Source organism: Tupaia chinensis, unplaced genomic scaffold (assembly GCF_000334495.1).
Source record: "Tupaia chinensis unplaced genomic scaffold, TupChi_1.0 Scaffold143758_1, whole genome shotgun sequence".
Lineage (NCBI taxonomy): Eukaryota > Metazoa > Chordata > Mammalia > Scandentia > Tupaiidae > Tupaia > Tupaia belangeri.
Window position 1 is genome coordinate 160533 of NW_006203607.1, and position 4773 is coordinate 165305.

Sequence of the window (4773 nt, forward strand, 5' to 3'; positions counted from 1 at the left end):
CTTTCTGTTTCTCTCTCTCTCTCTCTCTCTCTCTCTCTCTCTGTGTGTGTGTGTGTGTGTGTGTGTGTGTGCACTCCCTATGGGGCATGGTAACACAGAAAGCTCTTCTCCATTTCTTCCTCCTTTCAGGATTTTGGGCACATATGCACACACACCTGGTGTGTTTCTCGAGCCACCAGGTCTGAGACTTACACTGTGCGGGCGGCAGTGGGATCCAGCTTCCTTAACCACCAGGCCATATTTTTGTTTTAATTTGCCACAGGGTACATGTGCTCACCAGAGAGAGAGAGAAGAAGAGAGGAAAAGTACCCCCTTAATCGGGTGTGGTCACACCACAATCCCTTTTCCTCCATTTCTTCATCCTGTTGGAATCCTGGGCATGCACATGCCCAGCGTGGTTTTCAAGCTGCCAAAACTGGGACACGCTTAGGTTGGCCATGCAGGATCTGGCTCCCTTAACCACTAGGCTATGGGACTGGCCCCCGGGGAAGGTCTTTGATTGGCCTGGGTCAAGTCACAGTCCTATCCTCGGACTAGTCATTGTGGCAGAGACTTGGCTGGGCCCTGTGGCTGGGAAATGGGTGATGTACTTAGCAGCCTCACTCAACTCTCACAGTTCATAGTTCATGTGGGTCTGGGCAGAAAAAAAGAAGAGATACCCATCACACTCACCTTCTTCACGCCTGAGGCTGCCCAGCAAATACCCCGTACGTTCCCACCGAATAGCCCAGGCTTCCTTTCACTCGGCTGGTTTCCACTCCTGACATCTGCACTGAACGCTGCTGGTGTTCTGTGTGGACCCCTGCTCTGTGGTTGCCACTTAACACTGAAACCACTTAGCTGGACACGGACCGCTTTGTGCTGACTCTCTTTCTTGCACTTCCTGTCAGCGGTCCATTTGGAGAAGTGCCTGTGAGTTTCTCCGGTGCTCTGACAGGGACGAGTGCACCCAGCTGTGTGATTTGTCAACAGCTGTGGAGGCTGTTCAGTGCTTAAGGGCGCCCCACGAGGGCACACAATGGGACCAAAGTCTCGCACGAAATCCAGCTCACTCTGTACACCTGCCCTCTCCAGGAGGAAGAAACACTTTTTCTATCTGCACGCAGTACCAAGCCACGCATGGGGAGCTGTGACTGCCCCAGAAGACAGCTGTTTAAAACTCAGACAACGATTCCTTATGGGCCAGCAGCAGCACAGTTCTTGCTATTTCCTCTGAAAGGATAAGCTCTCTCTCTCTCTCTCTCTCTCTCTCTCTCTCCGTTTGCCATCCTATCAGAGGGATGTCACTACCATAAACATAACATTAGGAGAGCAGTGGGGTACAAGCCCATACCATCTGGCTTTGTTTGTTCAGGCTGCAATAACAAGATACCATAAACTGAGTAGCTCATGAACATCAGAAATTTGGGCCCAGCCTGGCACAGCAGCAGGCTGAACTGCAGGACTGGAAGCCACAGGGTTGGCCGCTGGTTCAGAGACCTGAGTCAGTTTGAAAACACGCTATGTGCATTTGTGCTCAAGATCCCAATGCCAAAGGGCAGGGGAAGGAGGACGATGGTACGATGAAACCCTGCCGGAGGTGCTTCGTTTTCTGTCTCCCTCTCTTTCTCCCGATTTCTCTCTCTCACTCACGAGCACCTATGTATTCTCTATCATGAATAAAGTAGTAAACTTTAAGAAAACCCGTTAATCAGAAGTCTGCGGGCCAGCTGGTGGAGCAGTGGTGAAGATAGCTGGATCCCACATGGCCGACCGTGCAGTTCAAATCCCAGACTTAGAGACTTGAAAAACATGCCAGGGCTATATGCGTGCACGCCTAAAATCGTGAGAGGAAAATGGAGAAGAGACTGTGGTGCGATCATCCCCTCTGGCAGGTGCTTTCTCACTTTTTCTTTCCCTCTCTTTGTTTCTGGCAAGCGCACGTACGCCGTAGCAAACCAAAATAAATAAATCAATATTTTTTTCTCATAGTTCTGGAGACTGAGAAGTCCAAGGTCAAAGTATCAGCACAGGGTCAGCAGGTGGCATGGTGGTTAAGAGCACTAGACTCCCACATGGCTGACTGCAGTTCAAGTCCCAGACCTGATGGCTTACTTTCTCACTTTCTCACTCTCTCTGTCTCTCTGTCTTTCTCTCTCTCTCTCTACCCCTCTCTGATCAAATTAAACAATAAATAAATAAAGTTAAATAAAATAATTATTTTTTAAAAAAAGTATCAGCATATTCAGTGATTGATGAAGGCCAGGGTCCGGGTTTGCTAATGGCGCCTGCTCGCTGTGTCCTTGCATGATGGAATCAACAAGGCAGAGCTCTAGGGCCTCTTGTATAAGGGCCTGAATCCCATTTATGAGAGTAGGGCCCTCAAAGGCCCACTTCCTAATACCATCACACTAGCGATTAAGTTTCAGCATGCGAATTGGGACAAAGGGGTTGGAGACACAAACTCTCAGACCATAGCAACCCCCTCTATCCAACTGTAACATCTTCAAGCGACTTTCTAGTATGTCAGAGCAAAAAATAATAAAACTGGGCCAGCAGATGGCAAGGAGGTTAAAGTGGCTGGGTTCCACATAGCTGACTATGTGGTTCAAGTCCCAGGCCTATAAAACTCTCTGACTGTGTGTGCATGCCCAAAATCCTGAGAGGAGATTAGCAAAGACCAAACAAGTAAACAAAACCAACTATCTCAAATGTAGCAGAACTGTCAAAAGCACTAAAACTCAGCTATATATGTTGTAAAGCATGTTGGGCTCTATGTTTTCTGAAGTCGGCAACTTATTCATCAAGTTAGAAATGAAAGCTAAGAATAGCTAGGAGAATCATCCCACGGAGATGCCAAACCTTACCACGCCGAGTATCCCATAGTCATATTTAGTCACTCAGTAGGGTTGTGATGTCTCTCAGATGTATTAAAGGCGGGACTTTTAGTCATTACATGCAGCCTAAACATGCCCCTCTCTCTGCTCCCCAAAACATGTGCAAGACACCCATTGAGAACAACTGGGTCTAGACAAACGTAAGTAATAGCTACCATGTCGATCCCCAAACCACCAAGCTAACCAGTCCTCCAGCGCCGATGATGGGTTTGACTGGTCACACCACACCACATCCTTTGTCACTGATGAATGTAAAAATCTGGAGCACTTCCTTGAAATTGTCTTCTGTCACTTGTCCTTCTGCATGTTTACACCCACATCTTCAGATATACCTATCTGTGAATTGTGAATATGATGTAAGTTATATTCCTAGAAGGCCTGTTGACGGTCCAGAACAAGATGGAGTACAACAGAAACATGGAAGAGGTACCAGTTCACTATACTCTAGCAATATCCAAATCCCAGTTTCATCCCAGAAGGCAGCCCCTTCTATGGCAATAGAAGAGAATGTGGTTGGGGCCTGCAGGTGACGTGGTGGTGAAGGGTGTTGGACTCACACATGGCTGACCACAGTTCGAGTCCCAGATTTGATGGCTTGCTTTCTAACTTTGCCTCTCTCTCTCTCTTACTCTGTCCCAATTAAAAATAAATAAGTAAATAAATAAAGTTAAATAAAATAATTCTTTTTTAAAAAGAGAGAGAGAATGTGGTCAGTGTTGTCACCTGTTGTGTCCTCCCAAGTGGTGACTCAGTGAAGTCAAAGCTGGTCAAACACATGTGTTCATTTTAATCTCAGGTCTTCAAACTATTACCCTATGACTTTTACTTCTCTGCAGAAGGACATGAAATTGAAGAAGTAGATGAGCTTCAGGATCTGCCCTTCAGAGATGTTCTCTTGTTCTCCTCTTATGTTATCCTCAGTGGGGGTCTACCCAAGATCAGACAAAGATGAGAGGACAGTATGTAAAGGATATGTCCTATGTTCTATTGAGTGAAAAGAAGATTTCTAGTGTCCGGTCCATTGAATCTGCTATTGAAATTGCCAGCGCTCACCAGAAGCCCCAGTCATAATTGCTGAAGATGTTGATGCAGAAGCTCTGTACACTTGTTTTGAATAGGCTAAAAGTTGGTCTTCAGGTCATAGCAGTAAAAGCTCCAGGTTTTGGTGACAATAGAAAGAACCAGTTTAAAGACATGGCTATCGCTACAGGTGGTGCAGTGTTTGGAGAAGAGGGGCTGACCCTAAATATTGAGGATGTTCAGCTTCATGACTTAGGAAAAGTTGGAGAGGTCATTGTGACCAAAGATGATGCCATGCTCTTGAAAGGAAAAGGTGACAAGACTCAAGTTGAAAAACGTACTCAAAAAATCATTGAGCAGTTAGATGTCACAATTAGTGAATCTGAAAAGGAAAAACTGAATGAACGTCTGGCAAAACTTTCAGATGGAGTAGCTGTGCTGAAGGTTGGTGGGCCCAGTGATGTCGAAGTGAACGAAAAGAGTCACAGACGCCCTCAGTGCTGCAAGAGCTGCTGTTGAAGAAGGCATTGTTCTAGGAGGGGGTTGTACCCTGTTTCGGTGCATTCCAGCCTTGGACTCACTGACTCCAGCTAATGGAGATCAAAAAATTGGTATGGGGAACCAGCAGTTAGCGTAATGGCTATATCGCTGGACTCCCACGTAGTCGACCGCGGTTCGTGTCCCGGACCCGGTGGCTTAAAACTCACGCCGGGCGCGTGTGCGTGCGTGCCCAAGATCCCGAGAGGAGAATGGAGGAGAAGGGATTGCGGCGTGACCATCCCCCCTGGGGGGTGATTTCTCGCTTTCTGTCTCTATGTCTCTCTCTGTCTGTCTGGCGAGCGCACGCGCCCTACAGTGAAAATCTCTCCAAAAAAAA

General features: G+C 47.1%; 1 pseudogene; it reads left to right on the top strand.

Annotated features, from left to right (window-relative positions):
• Window positions 1–3824: 3824 nt before the first annotated feature.
• LOC102493111 (60 kDa heat shock protein, mitochondrial-like) overlaps window positions 3825–4773 on the top strand; it is a 1475-nt pseudogene continuing 526 nt past the window's right edge.